Here is a 24,567-nt window from a genome sequence, read left to right on the forward strand (position 1 = left end):
AAAATCTTTTAAAAAAAAAGATTTTACTTATTTACTTGACAAGAGAGAGACAAGTAGGCAGAGAGGCAGGCACAAGCAGGGGGAAAGCAGGGCTCCCGCTAAGCAGGGATCCTGATGCGGGCTCGATTCCAGGACTCTGGGATCACTGACCTGGGCCAAAGGCAGACCCTTAACTGACTAAGCCACCCAGGTGACTGTAGGTTTTTGTTTTTTTTTTAACACATAAATGTATTCCACTATATTAATGCATCTGGTCTTCTGTTATTACCATACTTTGTGTTTTCTCTATTATTTCTTTAGTTCTTTTTGCTTTCCCTGACTTCTGTTGGACTGACACGCTATGCTATCCCTGATCCCACCATTCTTTCCCCTTACACTTCTCTTTTTTTAGTGGTTATCTTACATTATTAGGATATATTCATTTTTTTAATGAAGTGTGCAAGTTTTCAGCAGCGCTATTCCCTTGAACAAGGCAGCAACTGGATGTGATTTAACAATGAAATTCCCTACTTTATTCTAATCGTATTCTTCCCTGACAGCGTGGTCAACAATTTGTTTTCCTTTTTTTTTCTTTAATTAAAAACAAATCAGACCCTGAATTTTTGTGTTTTGCCATCTGTGGCAGGCACTGTTGTTTGCCTATCAGCAGCTACTCCCCCCCTTTTTTTTTCTTGCCAACAGAATCATGATTTTGCTCAGGCAACAAAGGAGCCAGTCCCAGGAGAGGAGGCAAGCCTGGTCCAAGCCAACCACAGTAAACCTGCTCCCTTTTATCTGGAATTGGTCTAAGGATGGACCAGCTCGGGCCAGTGAGGCATAAGGAGACATCTGCAGGGGTTTTCCTGGAAAGAGTCTTCTTCTCGAAAAAGGGACACATTCAAAAGCTTCCTACTGGCTAACATTTCCTTGCCTTTCTGCTTGGGATGTTATGGGGAAATGATATGATGCCTAGAGCTGTAAGAGTCATCTCAAAACCATGAGAAGAGAGATCTCACACCCTGAGGATAGCAGAGCAGGAAGACAGAATGACCCAGGGTCCTTCTTGGCATTACTGGACCATCGCCCCAACCCTGGAATTCCCTACCTCCATAGTTCTCATTATAAGCGAATTAAGGTTTGTTTTTTGTTTATTTGTTTGTTTTTAGAGTTTAAGTCACTGTAAGTTATTCTGTTACTTACAGCAGAAAGCACCCTGATGTACTGTCCTATAGTTAATTAAATTTATCAACATTATATGTCAATTTCTGTGCTCCTGATGGTGCTAACAACCTGCTCTTTTCCCTGGGTTTACTTCCTTCTTAATGAAGCATACCTTTAACAGATCTTTTAGCGAAGGTCTGAAGCTGGTAAAACTGCTTTGGTATGTCCGGAAATACCTTTATTTCATCTCATTCTTGAATGATACTGGGTGGAGAGTTCTAGCTTCCGCAAGATACCCCTCTATCATCTTCTGGCATCTAGCATTGATGAGATGTACATCAGTCTAATTGTCACTCCTCTGAGTTCCTGTTTTTTCTGGTCGCTTTTAATATTTTCTCTTTTTTCTTGTCTCCTGCTTCACTATATTACGCCCAGATACCTATTTATTGTCTGGTATTCATGCTATTCCTTCAGTTTTGTAATTCTCAGCCATTCTCTCTTCAAATATTAATTCATTGCCATTTTCTTGACTCATATCTGGAAATCCTATTTGATGGCAGGCTAAAGCCCATCAATCTGTCCTCCACATCTATGCTGCCTTCTGGGGGGCGTCCTCAATACCAGCTTCCAATTCATGGATTCTGTGTGTCCAGGATAGCTATTGTTTCACACTATATTTCACTGCTTGAATTTTTAGTACCTTTCATACTGACATTTTCCTGTTTCTTTTCCCTTTCACAACTTCGCTTTTTCTTTCTTTCTTTTTTTTTAAAGTAGGCTCCACACCCAATGTGGGACTTAAACTCCCAACCCCAAGATCAAGAGTCACACATTCTGCTGACTGAGGCAGCCAGGTGCCTCTCATAACTTTGCTTTCTTTTCTTTAATGGATTTCCTTTTTTTCCATCTCTCTGAGGGTCCTTAACCTATTTATATTAAAGACATTTTCTAATTACTCTGTTGTTTTCATTTCTTCTGGGGTAAATTTTTCTTTGATTTTTATTGGTTCTTTTTTTCTCGTTAGTTTTCCTTGCGTGCTTCTAAAATTTAGTGTACAAATTCATCTTCTCTCTTATATTTTAATTTGCCTCCCCTCCTAGGGGTTTTCACCTTTGTCTCTGAGGTCCTCTGGCTCTCCCAGGCTAGAATCAAATCTTACAGCAGTAGACTCAGCGTAGGTCCAGGATGGGAGGTTCTTCCTAAATAAGCATCTTTACAGTAAGTGGTAGCCCCAAGGCAGGGTTGGAAGCAACTTTGTTCAGCCCGCTTCCCCAGCCCCTGGATTTGAACAGTGTACAGACTCTAATTCCATGCTTCATGTGGAGAACTTTATAGCTCTTTACCCCAGATTTCCAGTGGCTTCTTCCTGCTTCTAGACTCAGAGACCAGCAGCTTCAGCCCCGCTCTCCTCTTTGTGTTCCTGCTACATTTCTCATTACAGGGATGTTTGTCATTTCATGTGTGGGGAAGGAGGGGGAGTGTATGACTATGTTTTTAGAATTTTATCTTTTTGTGTATGACTGCTATGTGTTTAGATATAAATTTACAGTGCCATCTTGACTGGATGAGTTGGATTAAACCATCTGTACCGAGGAACTGGGGATCCTTGCCAATACCAGTCTCCTGGGAAGGCATATCAAACCATCTCTAACGAGATTCACAGAACTCCAGCCAGCTCTCGGGAAGGAAGCAGACTGAGATAGCCTGGGGTGAGCTGATCAGGAGTCCCAATTAAAACTGCTCTCCCATCCCCACCCCATTTTCATTCCAGTCCCCCTTGGGGGTAGGACCACTGTGGGTAGACATTTAAATAGGATCTTTCAGATGTGGTCTGAGCAGGCCCTCAAAGGGGAAGGCCAACCCAGTCGTCAGCTTCTCTTCCACACCACTTGACCACTTTACAGTCTTTTTTCTGGCCAGGGAAAAATGCACATTGGCTGTAAGGACACCCTTGATGAAAGGCCCATGTGACTCTGAGTTCCCAGCCTGCCTGCAGCAGGCCCAGCCCTCAGTTTCAATTACATCAGAAGAGCAGTGGATCAGGGCGCCTGGATGGCTCATCCAAAGAGCAGGCAACTCTTGATCTCAGGGTCATGAGTTTCAGCCCCGTGTTGGGTGTAGGGATTACTTAAATAAATAAATAAATGAACAAATAAACAAAGGGAGGAGGAGTTGAAGGACAGGAGTAGGTTCAGGAGCCAAATTTTAGTCTAGGCTGTCACTAGGCAGCACGCCACTTTTTCTTTTAAGGCCGAGGTTCTTGAACAGTCAGAAAAAAGCAATCCTACCTTCACCCTCTTCTTCACCGACGATCTCCTGTTTGCTCCTGCTGACCACCACTTTGATGCCTAAGTCACTGCAACCTACTTTCTTGACTTAGACACCTTCCAGTTTCAGCTTATAATGTGTCCTGAAGTTTCTTCCCGTGGCTGTGTTTGCGTCTTTGCCCCATCCCCTTCCAAATCCATCGCTATCCTTCTACTCTGGATTTTCTTTTTCTTTTTTTTTTTTTTTTAAAGATTTTATTTATTTATTTGACAGACAGAGATCACCAGTAGGCAGAGAGGCAGGCAGAGAGAGAGGAGGAAGCAGGCTCTCCGCAGAGCAGAGAGCCCGATGCGGGGCTCGATCCCAGGACCCTGGGATCATGACCTGAGCTGAAGGCAGAGGCTTTAAGCCACTGAGCCACCCAGGCGCCCCCACTCTGTATTTTCTTTTTCTTTTTTAAGATTTTATTTATTTGTCAGAGAGTGAGCATACACATAAGCAGGCGGAGCAGCAGTCAGAGAAAGAAGCAGACTCCCCGCTGAGCAAGGAGCCCGATGATGTCGGACTCAGTCCCAGAACCCTGGGATCATGACCAGCGCTGAAGGCAGATGCTTAACTGACCAAGCCACCCAGGCGCCCCATACTCTGAGTTTTAGACCTACCTTCTTAACAGCCTCTTCAGCATGCCCATATGGCCCTTCAGACTTCACAAGCTCATCATGCTCCCACATCCAAAAGCACGGGAGATGGGGTGCCCATAAGGGCCAAGGTCAGGCTCTTTAGCATAGCGTTCAAAGACCCCTCAAACCAGGCCACCTCCTAAGCTTCATCTCTCACGGTACCCGACCCTCGAGGGGTTATGAACGAGTTTGGACCACAGGCCAAATCTGGGCCATATTTATTGAGATCTTATACAGAGCCTAAAAAAAGACACGCACATGTCCATCTCCTTCACTCAAAATATCAATGCTGGTTGTGCAGAAACCATGTTATTTAACTCATCATTTCTGTATCACTGTGGGACCTAGCACTGGCCTACATATAACAGGCATCAAAAAAACACTTGTCCAGCTGAGTATCATCTCCATATATAACCCCAGGATTATAAGAATCAGGGGAAGTCATGGTAATGAAGAAATCCTTTGAAATCATTTTATAAATCATTATATAAGGATGCAGATGGAAGTGATAATTATATTCTGCCTCCACTCTTCCAGTCCTGACATTCTAGAAGTGCAAGCTTTCTCCAATTTCTTGTGGACTACCAAGAGACATGTGGCCTCAGGTACAAACCAGATTTAACAAGTCAGAGGCAACGGGAAATGTGTGTGTGTAAACAGTCAAAGTACCCTGCTCTTCAATTTCTGTCAGCAGAGACACACCAGGGCTGCTAAAATGGAACTCCCTTGGGGCGCCTGGGGGGCTCAGATGGTTAAGTGCCTGCTCGGGTCATGATCTCCAGGTCCTAGGATCGAGCCCCATGTGAGCTCCCAGCTCGGCGGGGAGTCTGCTTCTCCCTTTCCCTCTGTCTGTCTCTCTTAAATGAACAAATGAAATCTTAAAAGAAAAAAAAAAAAAAAGGGAAGGAACTCTCTCCAGTCATTTCCCTAGGCACTATAGGCTATTGGCTGTAGTTCTTTCCAGACAGGTCTTGGGAGGGCTCCCATCTGTTCACCCCAGCTCATATCCCCTTTCCAGTCAAGCCTCCCAGAAGAAAGCGCCCAGAAAAACATGGGCTCACATTCTGGCATCACCATGTGTCAGCTACTGACCATTTAACCTCTCCGATCTGTGTCCTTATCTGTAGTATGGGAACATCACCCATCTCTGTGAGGGTTTCTGTAAAGGTAAAAGGCATAAAGCTTCTAGATCAATGCTTGTGTGCCTGGGTTGGGTCGGTTTAGGGTTACAGTTCTGTCAGCCCCAGTTTGGGCAACTCTTCTGGGCTGGACCCCATAACCTCGGCCAGGCATCGTGAGGAGAGCACCCACCGCACAGCCCCGGCCCAGATTCCTCAGCACCTCCTCCCAGACCAGCACCACCAGGGTCTTGCTTGAGAACTTTCTTCCCTGGCTAACCCCAGGGAACTGCTCCTTCTCCTCACCTTGGCAGACAGCAGCTTCTAGGGAGGTGGGGTGGACATGCAGACCTGAGGTCTCATAGTCGGCTCTGCCCTGGCTGACCCTCACCCCAGGCTGCACAGAGAGAAGTGCTCTGTCTATCCTGTCTATCCCAGAGCTTACGTGTCACAGGGTCTGTCACATCCTTCCTGACCGCTACCTCATTAGAGCATACAGAACGCAGGCCTGCCCTGAGCTGGTCTTAAACAGCTCCCTGAGCCCCAACCATAGTTGTCTATGGGCTCTCTGGCCACAGTTGGCAGCAAGATTCTAGAAAAGACAAAGTTAATAAGGAGTTTCTCCACAGCGCCGAAAAACCTCAGACATTAAAAGAGGCAGGAGACAGGTGGAAGACCCTGAAGGCAGGAGATGAGAAAATAAATCTAAGTTTCTCTGGGGACTTTTGGGAGGAAGCAGGAGTGGGATGAAGGAACGGTGGCCTAGGGCAAGCCAGACAGGAGTCTGGAAAGGTGGGAGCTTAGATCTTACTGCCAAACTCTGCCTCCCTGGGATAATTACACTTGACCGTACCACCTCCCAGGGACAGGGGACTAGAATGTCTATAGTGTGCTCTGATTTTCTTTAGAGATAACGTTCACAGTGCCCGGTGGCTTGGCAATTCATCACTGTTTACAGTTCAGATCTCAGTCACACCACAGATGTGGAACTAAAGAGCCCCAGAAACGTTGCTGGGGCTTCCTTCTCCTCCTGCACTTGTCTGGATGTCTGGGGTATGCCTTGAATCTCAAGAGAAAAGCAGAGGATGCGTTCGTTCCATAAATATTTACCACCACCAAGAAGTGGCAGAATGGGAAGGACCCACGGGAAGGACCCCTTCCTCTCCCTCTTCGGATGGCCGCATCATCGCCCCTTAGCAAAACCGTTTTCTACAGCCTGTGGCTCTTGCTCTGTCAAAGAGCAGAGAATGCAGTTCATCTGTTTTGAGGACTCCCTCAGCCCCTCCAGCCTGCCCGCCACCCAGGGCTCCTTCATTCTTCCAACCAGGCTTCCTCTATGAGGGCTGCCCTACCAAGGATATGCCATGGGGCAGATGACCTCAGAGACCAGCATTCCAAGTCTCGACTGCAGGCCCTGCCCCCTAAAGAGGTGTGATCTTGTGATGTGTTTCCATGGCCTATCCATGGAAACACATGGTTGTGGGGGGGGTGCATAGGAGAGCAGTACCCACCAGCCAGAGCACTGGTGGAGGACAGAGATGAAGGCTTGGAGACAGAAGAGATGAGTCAAGTCTCACCTTACAGGCCACCTTAGTGCAAAGGACCACCCTCTGCATCAAACTCACTCTTACCAAAGGGAGCCCTCCTTGCTCTTCTCGGAAAAATGGATTAATCCAATCCTCCTTAACATTGGCTCCCTGCAAACACACATATTCCCTCTACCCTGTGCGGGGGTCGGGGGGCGGGGGAGGAGGTCTAGGGAAGGTTTAGAAGAGAGCCTTCCTGCACTGCTCCCCCTCACCAAGGGGAGTGAAAGGGAAGAGTAGTAGTGGTTTCTCCAGGTAATTTTCAACCCTCTTTGGCACCCACATGGCAGGGAATCAGCCAGTGAAAACATGACCCACCATACCCAAACAGCTTTCTAGAACAATTCTAGGCAGGAACTAGCAAATTGAGAAGAAAGCTCCAGGGGCTGGGGGCAAAGGGCAAATGCCCTCCTAAAGGAGTGTGATTCATACAAAATGGTGGAGAGGAACAGGACCTTCCTTCCCTAAATTCCAACCAGCACTCTTTCTCCCAGCCCTTGGAGAGCAAAACCAGAATTTCTGACAAATTTTCTGGACGTTTCTGCCCTCACTTTGGGAAAAGGAACAGGACTGGTGCTTCTGTTTTCTGCCATTGTTCTTTCTTGCGCCTTTCCAAGCCTGGACCACGGCAAGGGTCTCTGGACGGAGTTCTCCCTCCCCTCCACTTGTACGCACATGAAGGCTGGCCACCTGCGAGAAGGCTGAGGCCTAACTAGACCCCAGCAAGGGGATGATGGAGAAGGGATGAGCTAGGGCACATTCAAGTCTTGCCAATGCACACCTAGGAAGGAGAGACGCTATTCTTCTAGAAGCTTTCAAGGCCATAGTCACTCAAAATTCCAGCTAGGCCTTAGTCCAGGCTGAGTTATAGGACTTTAAACGCTAGGATCTATGCCCACATCCTCTGTGAGAGGATAGGGGACAGAATGCCAGGGAAGAGGTCCTAACCCAGCTGCCAATACCATGAACCCACAAGAAAGAGGTCTAGGAGGCAGGGTGACTGCCTGCTTCACTGGCAAGAAAGGCTGCAGGAGAGGTCTGTGCAGTCCTTGCATACACACGACCCAAAAGGATTCCAGGCCCTCGGGAAAGCAGACAGGAAGACACCAGTTCTTCCTGGGTGGCATCATGGGACAGGCTTTGCCTAAAGCTCCAATGCAGAGGACAAGCTATGACCTTAAGAATGCTGACAGAGGGGCGCATGGGTGGCTCAGTGGGTTAAGCCTCTGCCTTTGGCTCAGGTCATGATCCCACAGTCCTGGGATCAAGCCCCGCATTGGGCTCTCTGGTTGGTGGGGAGCCTGCTTCTTCCTCTCTCTCTCTGCCTGCCTCTCTGCCTACCTGTGATATCTGTCAAATAAATAAAATCTTAAAAAAAAAAAAAAAAGAATGCTGACGGAGCTTTTGGGACATATGGGTCCAGAAGTGACACTCTCTCAGAGTGTACCAGCTCTGGTTCCAGAATTCTCCTCTCTCCCAGCCCGGGGGCTGAAGTCAGGAGCAGCACACTCACTCGGCGAGGGCTAGTAGTATGCGTGAAGGTCCAGGTGAGAGGGGTTCTCTATCATCAGCCCCAGTAATATGCCATCCCTCTTCCACTGGGATGGTATGATCCGTGGCTTACCTTTTCAGTCCTCGTGGCCTAGCTGAGCCCCCCCAGGGGGAATGTCTGCCAGGGCCTCTGGGACTGGGCAGTATCATGAAGGTAACAGTCTGGGCTGCAGGCATGAGGCCTACTCTGCACAGGGCAAATTTCTCTAAAGGGCTCCAACCGTAGCAGGGTGGGGACAGCAGGCTGTAACTGATGGCAGCCTCCCTTTTCCTAACCATCCTGCCCCCACATTTCCTTGTGAGGTGGTGGTTCTTTTGATTTTTTGTGTCTTCATTTGAACATTTGGTATGAAATGGGAGCATCGTGCATGCGGGCAGGCAGCAGTCTGGAGTGTGGAGGCCTGGCTCCTGGGTGCCACTCACGTGCCAAGCAGGACACAGACCCGTGCTGAAGGCTGGAAACTCAGCTTTGTGGCCAGGCTCTTATCTACTTCCTTCATCAAGACCAGAGGACTTCAGGGGGTGTTTTTCTTTGTTTGTTTTGTTTTTAAACACAGACAATCTTTTCCCCAATCCACCCAAAAAACTCCCATGGAATGGGCCCACTTCTTATCAGCTTCTATTCTTGTAGCTCCCTGAGAGAAAGGAACCAGGTGGGGACACTTGTACAGTTCCGGACAGGATGCGATGCTGGAGAACCACTGGTCCTCCGATGACAGCTGTGGACTAAGCTGGGGCATGAGCACAGTGTCAGGAGATGGGTCCTATTACAAGGTTTATTTAGAATAAGACAGAACTCCTATAAGGTATAGTTATGTAGGTATCTGGTCGCCTGGGACCCAGGGCCAGAGCCAGTGAGCCCTGGGTAGAGAGGAGGGTGGGCCAGGCGCCTGATCAGGAGGTAGACCAACTTTCTTGGAGAGGATCATGGTAGTACAGGTTCTAGGGTTTGCCTAAGACAAGGAGACAGGTCAGCACTAGGAGGCCAGAGACTCTGGCAGAAGGGCACGCAGAGGGCGCTGGCCAGGAGGCAGGGATCTCCAGCAGTGGAGTACTCTGAGAATGCTGAAAGCAGGCCTGCCGACTGCACTTCATGCGCCAGGCTGCTTTTATTCTCTATCTTTACCTTTGTTTTGTTCTTCCTTTATATTTAGTAATGTCGTTTGGAAAGGTCAGCCTATGGCAGCTACGCTAATGGAAACCCAAAGAAGGTGTCTGCAGCCATGCTTGGACAAGAGATTAAAGGGAAATGATATCTTCACTCTCCCCTGGGAGTGGAGGTAGCGAGAAGTGGAGTAAAAGGACGGAGCAGCCCAGAGTCAGGCCCCTTGCTTGGTGGCTGTGTCCACTGGATGTTGCCTTTCCAATGGAGACCTTGGAAGTTCCAGTTCGAGGCTCCGAGTCCATGCTCAGCCTGGTGCATTTAGTACCCGAACCCCCCGCTTCTCAACTGTGTTACTCCAGGCGGTACAGAGCAAGTGACCAGTAAACTGGAGAGCCCAGCTCTGAGTCATGCCCAACACTTGCTTTCATTTCTCCCTTGCTTTGGCTGAGCAATCTTCCTCTTTAGAGAGGAGCTGATAATACGCTGTGACTGACTCAAGCAGGGCTCCTGACATAAAGACCATTCTCAAGGTTGCTGGGTAATGCACTTTACCACCTCTGCAAAGTGGTCGTAATATCAATATCAGCTGTTACGAGAAGGGGCAAAGGGAGCCTTCTCCTTGCGCTGCCTCTGACCCCCCCTCCCAGGTGAGGGGAGTCAGGCATGTGGGAGCAAGAAGCCCTCCCCAGTCCTATTCTCAAGAAATGACTCATCCCCCTGGATCTGGCTAAGATGATATCCATCATGACATGCATTACTGTTGTTAACTTTGGGGGGATGTGGAAGGGAGGGATACAGAGACCAGGGACTATTACAATGGTCCCCAGGGAGCAGCCTCTACTGTGTGGCTTACTATGTCTTTTGTGGTCACTAAGGGCTGTGCTTGTTTGGGACTGTGGCTATGCAGGGGTGATCTGGGGGCTATGAAAAGAGGGGCCCAGGGCCTGCTTTCAAGCCTTTTGCCTTCCCTGGTGAGACTGGGGCATCTTCAGCCCAACACGTGCCTATGAGTTAACATTTTATATAGTGAACACTGTACTAAACCCAGAGTACCTCAATTCCAGAACTGGTTCTGCTGTTCGACAGTTGTGTCTTTGGGTAGATCACAATTCTCGGGGCCCCTGTCCTCCATCTGTAAAACAAGCTTGATAATGCGTGCCCCACTTGCCTCACAAAGTCCCTGCCAAGATGAAATAAGCGATGACTGTAAGATGCACTACGGACCTGAGGCAGCACGGAGTTTCAGCCTCACAGAGAACAGAAAGAGGCAGGGACAAGAGTAGACACTGTGGCTCAGCCAAGGGAACACGGAGGTCTGAGCCAGGCTGCATGAACACTTAGAACACGGTCCCAGACAGAAAGAGGCAGACCAGGGGGCCTCTGGGAGATGAGCAGGAGGGGCAAACAGAGCACACCAGCCAGCGTGGGCTAGCAGACAGTTTGGGAGAGAAGAACTGACCGGCTGTGAGCAACTATCTGAAGGGCAGGAGGAAAGATGTATGAGAAGATGGTCAGAATGAAAGAGGAATTCTTTTGTTCTGTGTGAGTGAGACCCCACCTCACTCCCTTAGCACTGAGGACTTGGTGAGAATTGCCCTCAAGCTCCTAGGACCTCCAGCATTTTGTTAATCTACATTCACGCTTTCAAATACCCCAAAGCCCTTCCTGGGGACAGCCTCTCCTTCCTGGATCAGAGGCCACCCAAGGCAAGAAGGCTGTGTTAGACTGAACTTGAACTTGAAGCCTCTTTCTAAGTCAGAGGCTCAAAGCCCAGAGTTCTTTGTATAACACCTCATTCCTGGCTCTGCCAAGCTGGATCTAATCTCTGTTTCCTCACAAATTGGAGGCGATGTGAAAGGAAGTCAAAATTGTGCTATTTGTCTATCTGTACCTAAAACTGGCACCACTGTCCTAGGGTCTCCTTTTCTAAAGGAGAAGACAGAGGGGCACAATTTTCCCCAACAGGAAATAACCCAACCTAATCCAGAAGGCACAACAGTCTAAGAGTTACATCCTTATCCAGGATCCACCAGGAAACAATATGGAGGAGGGTGAGCCTTGGGGAGGGACAAACAAAGCCAGCACCAGGGTAGAAGCCCACCAGAGTTGGGCCAATGCTTCTTCTGTTTACTGAGACCAGTTTGAAGCCACAGTGAGTGTCTCCCCCATCTCAGACAGACCCCTGCATAACACTATCCACAATGCAGATGGCCCTGGGCCACCAGGAAGAAGGGACCCTTTGCCAGAACCTGCCTGTCAGTTCTTTGACCTGTAGTCCAAGGGATGAATCAGTCCTTGTGGATGGGCAGGTAACAGGGCTAGATATCACCTAAAAAAAAACAACAAAAAACCAAAAAACCCCCAAAAATCCACTTCACACTGGAAGTGTGAACCCTGCCCACATCAGATGACCTGGGTTCTCTTCTCAGTGCTTCTACCTTCTGATTAGAGGACAGTGGGCAAATTTCTCAACTTTTACTTCCTGATCTGTAAATGGAATGACTCAATGATTCTAAGTTCCATTCTACATTTCAGCAGTTAGCTTGTAACAAGGTGAATTAAGAAATGGTAACAAATTCTTATCAATTGTCTACAGTGGTGTTTCTGGCATGTAAGTCAGGCCACAGAACTACTGCAAGATCTCCCTGAGTCCAAGTGCACACCTTGCACTGCCTGCTGCCTATTTTCTTTCGGGAAACAACCTCTCTTCAAATTCCCCTTTCTGTGCGGTGTCACCCAGGCCTGGCCAACTGGAACATTCAATGCACTCTGTCACAGTACTAGGTGCAGGGTTGGGTCCTGCTGGTAGGCCCCCGGGGACTACCATGTGGGAAGTGAGAGTGGCATCACCACCACGGAGAAGGGCAGAGTGAGACGGATGTGGTTTGAGTCCCCCATCTTCCCGGCCTGTAGCCAGCCATACACTCGGGTATGAGTCAATAGATTCCCCTTTACCCACGGGCTCTTCAAGCTGGATTTTTAGCCTTTGTAATGGAGCAAGTCCAATGGATAGAATCTTGCACACATGTATAGTCAGCTTCCATTTCATTTAAAAGAATTTTTAAAAAGCCACAACGAATTGAAGGTTGCTGGGGTGGAGGGGGATGGGGTAACTGGGGGATGGGCATTAAGGAGGGCACTTGAGGCAATGAGCACCGGGTGTTCTAGACAACTGATGAATCACTAAATTCTACTCCTGAAACTAATAATACAATATGTTAACTAAACTGAATTTCAATTTAAAAAAATTTTTAGGGGTGCCTGGGTGGCTTGGTTGGTTGAGTAACTGCCTCCGGCTCAGGTCATGATCCTGGAGTCCCGGGATCAAGTCCCACATCAGGCTCCCAGCTCCACGGGGAGTCTGCTTCTCCCTCTGACCCTCTCCCCTCTCATGCTCTTTCTCACTATTTCTCTCTCAAATAAATAAATAAATAAAATCTTAAAAAAAATTTTTTTAAAGCCACTTACTATATAACTTGCCATCTGACATAGAATGACTACCCTGAACCTGTCCTTCAAATCCCATCCCTGATAGGTCAGCTCAGCGGCCACACAAACAGAAGTGGTGCTGGGATTTCCAGCAGTGGTTCAGTTCTGGCCAGGACCCAAGTCCTTCTCCAGCAAGGGACACTGTCCAGATTTGCAGACGGTGAGGGAGGCTCTGACATGCATAGTCTTCCTGGGTGGCCTGGGGTCAGCACTGTCCACTGCCAGAGCCCCTCAACCACAGGGATGACCCTGACACCTGAAGACCATCTACGCCCCCTCCTTCCTCTAATACCTCTCAGGCAACCTAGTACCAAGTCCGCCTAATTTTTACCACCTAGATCTCTCATCTTTCTAGTTTTCTCTGTGTCTATTATTATCACACTATCCAAGGATCTGTCATCTTTCACCTACATTAGTACCCTGACAACTGAAGCCCCAGACCTACTAGAGACCTTTCCAATGCATTCTCAACAGATAGGCCAAAGTGATCTTTGCAAATGCAAATCCTATCAGATCCCATCAGCCCTCCCAATCCTCCCAGCAAAAACTGCCAGACCTCCTAATGCTCTGGGACAAAGGAAGGACTCCCCAAATGCCTTCTGGCCCCAGATCTGGCTGAGTGGTAGCAAGTAATCCTGAGACCAAAATGGACCAGGTAGGTCTGGGAGTCACTGCTTAGCCCAGAGCCCTGATCCCAACCTGGGGTGGCTTCCCACCCTGGTCAGGCTCAAAACTGGCATGGTCTTGCCAGGACTGACCCCTCCCCCAGTGCAGGCCTCATCTGACCACAGATGGGAATAGGAACCCGCAGCCAGGCAGGGGAAATCCAGCTGGGCGGAAGCCAGGGACTGTGTATTTCAGGAAGGAGAGGAGGAGATAGACCAAGAGCAGCGCCACAATAGACTGTCAGTATCTGTGGGGCCGGCTGAGAGAAGGCAGCTGTCGGGAGTATAAAACTCAAGGAGTCTATCTCTTCTCTCTTATCAGACTGACCCTTGGCAGCCTCACAGCCAGTGGAGAACAACAGTCATTAACAACCCCTCCCACACTTCCAGCCCGCACAATCCTTCCGTGACCAGCACAGTCCTGCAAGAAAGCCTGTGTCTTCCTGCACCAGAGTGGGTTTTGGGGCCCATTTCTCAGCCAGACCCCTCCATCCTGCCCCTTTTTCTTTGGCAATCATCCAACACACCTTATGCTCTGTCCAAACCAGTCTCCCCAAGGTCCCTAATCATGCCCTGCCCTTTCAGATCAGGCCTTTCATCCTGGGGAGTGTGGCCTTTTCCTCACCAACCTCCTTCTCTCTCTACTATGAAGTCCTCCCCAACTCCCTTCCAGGTGTGTTCTCAACTCCTGGGAAACTTGCCCTGGATGCGTGCCACTGATATGCCCCTTCCTGTGATCAGCTTGTAATCTCATCTCCCACCCTGGCTTTGGGAAAAAAAGAAACCTGGCTAGAGCAGAGCCCAGGGCATAAGCAGGGTGGAGGGAACTGGGAACAGAAACAGGAACCCTATAAACAGTCGCCCTGGGACCTAACCGATGGCCAGTGTAGGAAGGGAGGAATGTGATGAGAGACCAGATGGTTTTTTCTGCCAGAACTCAGTACAGAATCAGAGCAAAGATTAGGAGGAGGTAAGCATGAGGACAATGGAAGGCTGGTGGATAGATATCCCAGCTACAAGAGCCCCATTTCTCCAGAGACGCCAGAGGAGGCTGGCTGCTGTTTAATCATCTAAGCAGGTTAGAAGAAAGGTCAAATTGATTCCCATAAATGCCGCATAGTGGCATCTTGGGTCCCCAGCACCACTGTCTTATTCAGGACATAGTGTTTTTCTGTTGGGTCTACCAGATGGCCTAAGAGCAAGTCCCTGAAAAGGCCTTCCGACTCTGTATTCCTGGAGGAGGACTCTGAGGCCTAAAGAGAGGCAGGGACTCAGCCTTGGTCACACAGCATCAAAGCCCTGTGGGTAGCTAACGTGGCAGGGCCCTGTATGCACACATTCGGACTGGGCCCTGGGCTGTGAAAATCACTGAGAGGGCCCCCTCACCAAATAAATTGCTTCCCTTTTAGAAAAGCCAAAGAGCCTTGCCCTGAGGCCCTGGAGTCCTGAGCCAGCCCAGGCCTCCACCTTGGCCTCGCAGGCTGCTAACACAGGGCCTGCTGGTTGCAACCTGTTCTGCACAGCGTAAAGGGGAGGGTAGGCCCACAGATCTCAGATGAGTAGGAATTACTAGGATAGGTGGCTTGGGTGGAAGAAGACACCCTTCAAAATACCTCACCCAGAGGCCCCTAGGTGGCTCAGTGGGTTAAGCCTCTGCCTTCGGCTCAGGTCATGATCTCAGGGTCCTGGGCTCTCTGCTCAGCGGGGAGCCTGCTTCCTCCTCTCTCTCTCTCTGCCTGCCTGTCTGCCTACTTGTGATCTCTCTCACTCTGTCAAATAAATAAATAAAATCTTTAAAAAAAAAAAAAAACCTCACCCAGATGTGAAGGGATGTGAGGAATCTTCTTGTCATGCAGAGGAAATGCCACTTGAGAGATTAAAACTCCCATTCATCTTACAAGTTTGCCCACTGCTGCTTTAGGGTCAAGCGTGAATTACTCCTCAGGCACTGAGAAAATTCTTTCGTCAAACAGCTGCCACTCTAGCCCTTGGCTGAACCTTCGTGATGTAAACTGTTTACTCTACTCCCCATTTCACAGCATCTTCCTGTCTAAGGCAGATGTGGACTCCGCTCGGCTGGAAGAGCCTGCACAGGGTCCCCATCCCTCTCCTCACCCCCTTCATTCTCTCCTGGGGTACCTAGGGTCTCTCCCTAAGTGATGCCCGAGGCCCCTGGAAGCCATAGGCTGAAAACACAGGTGTGGGTCTGGGGACACACCAAGCCCCTTGGGACAGAACACAACAGAGAAGGCCACCCCTGGAAACTCCCTCACAGCGGGGCAGCCCCAGACTCACACGGCTCCCTCGAGAACTCAAGCAAGAGAGGAACCAGGAGGGCCTCGGGGGCTCTCTCCCTTCCCCTGCCTTGCCCATACAGCCTCATTCCCTTTGGCTGCTGTTCTACCCGCACAGCCGAAGGACTCAGCACAGGCCCACAGAGACTTTCATTTCCTCCTGACTCTGGTTCTAGTTCACCATCAGCATCAAAGGACTGGTATTTTGTCTTTAACTGAACTTGGGTGGGAATGAGGTTGGAGGGAACTCCACTTACAGGTCAGGGGAGATTCAAAGTTCTACTAATGTCCCTTTCAACCCAAAGAAAGCCTAAAAAGAAGGAAGGAGGGAGTAGGGGTGGAGCTGTGGGGATGAAAGGAGTGAGAAGGGGACATCTCCAACTCATCTCCCTGTTCCCTAACTTGTGCCTCCTTCCGCAACCACCTCCCATCCTCCCTTCTTCACTATCCTTCCAAATTCCCTTTAGCCATAAAAGTAAATAACTTGTTGATTTTTCCTCACCAGAACAGCTCCCCCTAGACCAATTAGCTATTAGCACTTTTTGCTGATTTTCTTCCTCAGAAGGCTACTGACCGGGCACCTGGGTGGCTCAGTCATTAAGCATCTGCCTTCAGCTCAGGTCATGATCCCAGAGTCCTGGGGTCAAGGTCCCACGTCATGCTCCCTGCTGCACTGGAAGCCTGCTTCTCCCTCTAACACTTCCCCTGCTTGTGTTCCCTCTCTCGTTGTGTCTCTCTCTGTCAAATAATATCTTTAAAATCTTTAAAAAAAAAAAAAAGAAAGCAAGAAAGAAAGAAAAAGAAGGCTACTGACCTGGTGAGGCTGGGAGGCTGTTGCCTTCTGGTGGTGCTAGGACTTAACAGCTGAAGGATTCCAGAAAGGGCAGAGCAGGACCAGGACTGCTCTCTGTAGTCCGTGCGTCATGCCACAACAGCTCGGGGCGCCCTGCTCTTTCTCAGGCCCTGCTGCTCTTCTGGGAGCAGGAGGAAAGCTCCATACAGAAGTGGAGCCACTTTCAGGGTCCCTCTGGGATGCTTCCTACCCTGATCCTATGGAGGAAGAGAAGGAGAAGAGAGACCCTAATGGGCAAAGATGATAACCCAGGAAGAGACGAAAAACAGAGGACTACGGGACAGAGAACAAAGCCCCTCAGGGCTGCAGACTAACTGACTCTGGCTCCCTTCCCACCTCAGCAGCCAGGAAATCGCTTACCCTCCCTGGGCTTCCTCACTTGCACAGTCACATCCCCCTAAAGGAAAAAGCTGGGTTGAGGATGTTTGTAGCATTCAATATCAAAACTGTTTTTTTGTTTTAATATTACTATACACAAATAAAAATTTATTATTGTTATCAAAACTAAAATTACATTTTTCTCTAAACGTCCCTTGTCTTTGGTTCACCTTATTATCCACAGTACTATGCACTGTATTTATAGATGGCAAAAGATCACATGTATTTGAAAGCCAATAGTTGGGACTGAGGGAAGTAGTCCTCTTCACTCCAGGAAGATGACCATCTTTCTGAGAATCCGTGGGGATAAAGTACCCTGTGGCAACAGCTCCCCCAGCCCTAGCCCCAGAGAGGACCTTGATCCTTCCCTCCCATTCCTGTAAGAAAAAATTTCCACAGTTCTCAGCTAGCAAGTTGGGGTGGCCTGAAGCCCAGCCTATGCCCCAGAGCCTTCGAGGAGATCTGTAATGGCAACATGAAGTCTCCACTGACAATATGTTGTAATTATGATAATGATTCATAAATCAGCACCAAGAAGTACTCTAGAATGGCTGGTTAGGGACACACGCAGGCATCCCTGGGGAACACAGCATAACTGGAGGGAAAGCCTGCTCTCCCCAGATAGCAAATTTAGACCCTCTCTTTCCAGAATGTACTTGGAGATGTCTGCCCTGATAGCTAGCAAGAACTTATTGTTAACAAGCATTCTGAGCAGAAAGGGAGGAAAACTCAAAAATCCAGGTCCCCAGAGAGGTGAGCTAGGTCCTTAAGTTGCTAAGGGCTCAGGTTTGCAAAACACAGTGTAGGGAAGCTGGGACATGGAACGGAGAGTAGAGAAGGGGAAGGAAGGAGAAGCCCACCCCAGGGTCATGGGTGGAGAGAGAAGAGATGCAGGAGTGTTCAGCATTGGCCACAAAGTCGAGGTGCTTTCAGGATGTGCAGGGGTCCTGTGGCTTTGGGGCCCCACGTCCTCAGGGCTGAGACCCCAAACCTCTGGCAGAGCGAGTCAAGAGTGATGAGCTCACCAAGGCTCTGGATGTGCCGTCAGCATCCTGTCCACGGCTCCTTCAAAGCAAGGGCGCGTCACCTTCTCCTGCAAACTCTTCCTCCTGACTTCCCCATGTCAGCTAAAGGGACCAACCTCATCACCCAGGCACTGAAATGTCAAACCCCAGCCAACCAAGTGTCTGTTCCGCAAGATGATAGCTACTTTCGCAATCTCTCTAGAATCAGTCTCTTCTTTTCCATGTCTTCTGCCAAATTCCAGCTTTCACTACATCTTACCTGGATCCTATTTACCCAGTTTCTGTTTCCTCCCTCCCCTTATGACCAGCTATATATATCCTGCTCCCAGTCTGCCCCTTGCCTGCTCAACAACTTGTCAGAACTAAGTGCTCCATTTGCCACCTGCCAATTCAAGTCCTTGTCTAGTGGCTTTCTGGACTATCTCTTGCAGTGCCCATTTCCTCTTCTTCTGGGGACTTTAAATTTTCGATACAGTCTGCCTGCACTGCCTACCATGCCACCAGCCCATCCTGCTAGGCTGGGCCAACCAGACATCTCCTCCCTGGGATGTGCATCCCAAGCCCTGGTGACAAAATTACAGAGCAGGGCTGCAGCAGATTTATCCTGGTGATAGTGCTACCTTGAAGTCGGCTGGCCTTTGGTTCCTGCCATACCCACTCCGAGACCCTGGAGGGGACGTGGGTGTTGAGTCATCTCTCTGATTCTGGGAGTCCCCACAACCTTCTAAAGAAGTCCTTTCCTGCCAAAATCAGCCAAGCTGTTGCTTGTAACCAAAGACGATTTTCTTAGTACTTTCTGACATACATTTCCCATGTTCTAGCCAAAAGGGAAAACTCCCTATAAATGCCACGATGGCCTCCCTCAGTGCCCGTTGGCCCCTCTCCAGCCCACAGGCACTGCTGAAGCTCTACCTGCCCCTTCAGAGCCCAAAGGCCTCTTCTGAACCCTCTATGGGGATGGCTTCGGCTTCCTTTAAAGCAACAAGCCACTAGCTGCCCCTCTGCCTCCTTCCACTGTAGACATTGGGGTACCTGCCTTAGCCCCCTCCTAGGGGACAATGACTTGGTCATATTTCCTCCACAACACCCACCCCAGGAACCCAGCATAGCTTCAGGTTCAGTAAAATTCACCAGACTCTGGGGGCAGACAACCCAAAGGACAATTACAGGCTCACTGGGCAAAACAGACAGCGAGTGACAAAGAACGTGGAGTGTGTCATCAGAAAGACTGGAGTCTCAATTCCGGATCCTCCACTTACCATCTGAATTCAGGCAAGTCTCGTAATTTCTGTAGGTCTCAGTACTTTGTCTATGAGGTAGTGACAATAATGCCAAACTCTCAATGTGAGGGCATCTAGCATGATGCCTAGCTAGCAGTAAGCACACAGTTAACACCAGCCATTATTCTAGCTATTAGTAGCTGGTTTAACAGATGCTCTATCAAAAAACAAAAACAAAACAGATGCTCTATCAGAGGGCTGGAATCAGGAGTCCCAGGGCTTACTATGTAACCCCACCTGGATCTGGATTTGCCTTAAAAACAATAGTAGAAAATCCTTCACAGAGTAAAAGCACAATGGAAGTAATTCCTCCCACTTTTCTAAATTTCAGAGATTCCCAGGCGTCCTGCCCAGGGCACAACCATGGCAGGACTTCACCTTGCAAATACTCCAACCTGCTCAGTCTGAGAGACAGAGTCAGGGAAAATGATGGTGTGCTTCAGTGTCTGCTTCCCCATGTCCACACGGCCACCCCTTTTCCAAAGCTTTAGTTCCTAAATGTCCTGCTTTTGTGGGGCCTTCCTTCAAATAACCAAGGGATAGTGTTTGCTATGTGGTTACAGTAGGACTGGGAGCTCAGGCGCTGCAAGTCACCCCTACCATTAACCTAGTCAACACTGCGCAGCATCAGAATGAAAGGCAAAGGCCAACCCAGTGCAGCGGCCAGAACAAGCCTGGGTTGGGGAAGCAAGGCAGAAGTCCCTGTTAAGACTTCTATCTGCCTGGATTAATCTCCTAAGCAACTGTTACAGCCCAAACCAGTGGTTCTCAAAGTGTTCTCTCTGAGGAGCTGAGCAGAAATGCAAATTCTAGGCCCCACCCAGACTGACTGAATCAGAAAACTCTGGGAGTGGGGCCCAGCAATCTGTGCCTTAAACAGCTCTGGTGGGGGGGGTAGTCTGACGCCAGCTCAAATATGAGGAACCTTGTCCTAAACCTTTCATGGTACGACCCTCTGCTTTAACTCAAACATTTGCTGAATGCTCTGTACCAAGGATCGAGCCGGGTGATGGTATTCCAGAAATGAGGACACATGTGAAGAACTTCCATAGTTTAATGGGGAAATACACAAATACACTAGGCAGGATGTGGCATGAAAGAAGTCAAGGGAATCACTTTCCACCCCTCTCCCTCAAGACTCCTACCCCTCAGACCTTCTCTTGCCATGGCTGGGAAAAGAGAACACCAGTTCTGGAAACCTGGAAACCCACCCCCAATGCTGCTATTCTGGACTCTTCAACCTCGGGTAGCTTTCTCAAGAGGAGTGATCCTTGCCCAGAGGCATGTCTCAGGTCCAGAAGCTTGACATGCGGGGATATGCTCCCACGAGGCCACACCCAGTGGTTCTTAGGGACTTGGAAAATGGCTCTGTTGGAGGTTTGGGCTCAGAAAGTTCCTGTAGGGCCATGAACATGCCATAGCACATCACAACAATGCATTCCTGGGCAGGGTCACTCCCACAGGCCCCTGGCAAGCTTGCACACGAGTGTGCAGATGCAGACATAAACACACAGACAGTTGGCCCCCTGGCCTCTCTTCCTCTAATCTCAAGTTACAAGGTTAAAGGCATCCTATTCACAGCCAAAGGGGAGGGATCAAAGAGGGGGTGCTGAAGCAGCTAGCCATCTGGTTCAGATCAAGACTGCTCATTCAGGACCCCAGCAAACTCCCTGGTGGCTCACAGGTTTCCCTCCCTCCCCCAAATTCCCACAGGGAACTGAAGACTAGGCTGGAAAAGCGTGACCCGAAGGCAAATTTGCCAAAGGAAGACTAGAAAACAAAAACCTGAACTAGGCAAGTCTGTGCCACCTCTCTGAGCCCTGGTTCCCAGTTCCCTTCAGATCCTGAACACCACGACTAAACTCGAGATTACCGCCTACAGACACTGTGCCTTCCTCCACAAAGCACTCAGGGCACATAAGCAGGCATCCTTCCTTGAACCAGCAACCCCTCCCAAAGTTAGCAGCAGAATCTCGCAAAGTTTTAGGGGTGTGGTCTCCCAGACTCCTCTTATGCCACCATCTCTACCAAGGTAGGAGGTTCCCTCCATCTCAGAGGGACTTCAGAGCCCACCAGGCATAATAAGAGAAAGGAATAACCAACTGGTGTCTAGGCAATTGTCCCAAAGACAAGATGGGAGTGTGAGCTACCCTTCCAGGAATGACTGTTTCCCAGAGGCCCCAGAGTGCCCTGAAGCCCCCTCGGAGGCTTTTTTGGGAAGAGGCTGCCACTCCCTTTCTGCCACCAGCACTTCTCTTCCCCCTTTCCCCCAATACCTTAGACTCTGTTCTTCAGTGCTTTATGCAACTGTAAAGCAAGAGACAAGATGGGAGATGGATGCAGTTGGCAAGAACAGAAATTGAAAGGCTAACTTGAGCAAAGAAGCAATGGGTGGGTGACTCTTCACAGGCAGAGAGGGCCAGAAGTGGGCTATGGGAAGGAGGATGGGGTTAGCAGAAGTGGTAGAAAGCTAAAGGGGAACCTAAAGTGAGCTCAGCCCAGGGATGCATCAGGAGGCTTGGGAAGTCCGGTCCAGTTACAGTGGAATGGCTGAAGGAAAAAAAAAAAAAAGACTTCCATTCCAAAGCATGGGCTCAGGACAGCCCTCAAAGGACTGGGGCATGGCCTTGGCCAAGTTCCTGGTTTATGTCATGCCTCAGTTTCTCCAAAGTAGGAAGGAGGTCAAGCTGTTAGGTTTCATCAGAGGGAACTGGGCCATCGGGGGTGGCTAGGGGGGGAGTGCCAAGTAGGGGAAAGAGGAGAGAGGTGCTGATGGTGCAAAGACAGCCTGTGGCCAAGAGAAGCGGGGCAGGGGTCTCCAGGTAGCTCAGAGGCCAAGAGTGCGCAGGGGTTGGGGGTACGAAGTAGCCAGTGGACAGTAAGTCGGGACTGGGGCAGCGAGCGCTTCCCAGAGCTGGGGCTGGGGGCTGCCACCAAAGAGTGGAACAGTCGCGCCTCAAGGGCTGGGAGCGGCTCGAGGTGCAGAAGCAGAAGGCGGGGATGGGGATTGAGGCCAAGACAGGCGGACCCGCGCCCCCATGGGGCAACCCAGAGCCCAGACCCCGGGGAAGTTGTCGGGGTGGACCGGGCGGGTCTGGGCCGTTGGGCCGAGCCAGCTGCCCGCGCGTTAAGGGGTTCGGGCAGCAAGGGGCCCGGGGCGCCCCGCATCCCGCCCGCCTTCATCCCGCCCGCGCACCTCAGTCAGCGCCGGGCGCCGCGCGGGCCATGCTCGCCGCTCCTGTCGCCGCCTCCGCCCGTGCAGAAAGCAGCCGCCGCTGGCGGCGTCCGGACCCGTTAGCTCCGCGGTTCCCTCGTCCGTCCGCAGCGGGCCAGTCCCGCCCTTGCCGGCTCTGCCCTCCCGGAGCGAGCCGCCGCCGCCGCCGCCTCAGTCCGGCCCCTCCCCCCACCCCAGCCCGGCTTGAAGGGAAGGGTGGGGGAAGGGGACGACTGCCCCCTCCCCATTCACATCCTCTCTGTCTCTCCCCACCCTCCTCCACCCGCACCCGCGCGGGCATGCTGGGATATGGAGTGCAGCCGGCGCCGGACCGCTAGGGGCGCGCCACATCCAGGACTACAGCTCCCGGAAGACAGCGCGCGCGCTATAGGGATTGTGGACTTTGTAGTTCGTCCGGGACCCGAGGGGGGGGGTCTACCGCGTAGGAGGTGGGGTCGGCGCGGCGGGGGATGGGAAATCTCCATTCCCAGAAGGCTGGGCTCCCGGCGTTTGAAATAGAGGGTGTGGGACTCTGCGGTGCTCCGGGCTCGGGTTGAATACCTGGATCCCGAGGGAGGTGCAAACTGTAGCCCAGGATGCCTCTCAGACGCGTCTGTGGCCAGATGCGGCCGAGTCCGGCTGAAGGGGAAGCCTCCGGGCCCCCGAACAGAGCCTCGGGTACAGTTCCCACTCGCGCTCCCAAAGAGCCATGACCTGAGACCAGTTTGGCTGCGTGCCCGGGTTCTCCAAGCCGTAGGAGCTGTGGTGGGGCCTTTGTGCTCAGGCGAGAGGAGCAGGGGCTCCAGGAGCTGCGTGGGCGTGGGGTTTTCCCCACCCGGGAAAAGGGAGCCGAGTGACTGTGGGTTTCCCGGAGCACCTCGTTCCAGTCTCACTCTCTTTTGTCAGATGCTCTTAGCTCCCTCCCTACTGTTTAGGGTAAGGCGCACACGTTTTCAATATTTTTTCCATGTCTTCTCTTATCAGGAACCTTCCCCAACTTCCAAACCTAACTCAAACCCTTCAAGAAGCTCCAGGTCGACTGCGCTTTCGTCCTCCAAGCTTCATCTATCTCCTCTGGCAGAGCGGAAGCCTGTAGGTCAGTGGTTCTCAAACTTTGGCGTGTTTTCAGACTCTCCTGGAGAGCTTGCTCAAATACAGCTGGCTCCCCACTCGCGGTATCTGTTTCATTAACTCTAAGGTGTGCCTGGGAATTTGCATTTCTAGCAACATCCCACGTGAGGCTGCTGGCTGCTGGTCTGGGGAAGCACTTTGAGAACTGCTACTGGTGCTGTTTGTTTGTTCTGACTTTGTCCTTCAAGGATAGGCCTGCTGTGAAATATTAGCCTCGGAAAAGCCAGGCCATGTAAGGCAGGGTCCTAGCGTAGTTTAGCACAGGAGTGCTCTTTTTTTTTTTTTAAGATTTTATTTATTTATTTGACAGACAGAGATCACAAGTAGGCAGAGAGGCAGGCAGAGAGAGAGGAGAAAGCAGGCTCTCCACGGAGCAGAGAGCCCGATGCGGGGCTCGATCCCAGGACTCTGGGATCATGACCCGAGCCGAAGGCAGAGGCTTTAACCCACTGAGCCACCCAGGCGCCCCAGGAGTGCTCTTTTTAATTGTAATAAATAAACAAATTAGTTCATCCTGGAAAGAAAAATAGGGTGTGGGCCATCTGATTGAAAGGTGTCCCTGATCTTAGCCCTTGGTGTTTTCTCTAAAGCTGGGAAGGTTTTTCTGGTGGTAACTGCCCCTCCCCTCCAAGGATGTAAGCCAAGGAGTATGATCTCAAATGGGGAGTACAGTGGGCTCAGTAGAATCCACTCCCTCTGGGTGGGCTACGACCTAAAATAGGTTGGTGAGGCACCTGGGTGGCTCAGTTGGTTAAGCATCTGACTTCAGCTTTGGTTATGATCTCAAGGT

General features: G+C 50.4%; 1 protein-coding gene across 2 annotated transcripts in view; it reads right to left on the minus strand.

Annotated features, from left to right (window-relative positions):
- ST3GAL2 (ST3 beta-galactoside alpha-2,3-sialyltransferase 2) overlaps window positions 1–22,780 on the minus strand; it is a 47,488-nt gene extending 24,708 nt beyond the window's left edge. The window contains exon 1 of one of the 2 annotated variants that reach the window (XM_080827895.1): window positions 22,629–22,780. The gene's annotated coding sequence lies outside the window, so the exon portion shown is untranslated. Of the gene's footprint in view, window positions 1–16,710; window positions 16,947–22,628 lie in introns of those variants that run through there. The other variant, XM_080827896.1, reaches the window with a different exon arrangement.
- Between the last annotated feature and the right edge of the window lie 1,787 nt (window positions 22,781–24,567).

This window comes from Martes martes (assembly GCF_963455335.1).
Source record: "Martes martes genome assembly, chromosome: 17".
NCBI classification, from domain to species: Eukaryota; Metazoa; Chordata; class Mammalia; order Carnivora; family Mustelidae; genus Martes; species Martes martes.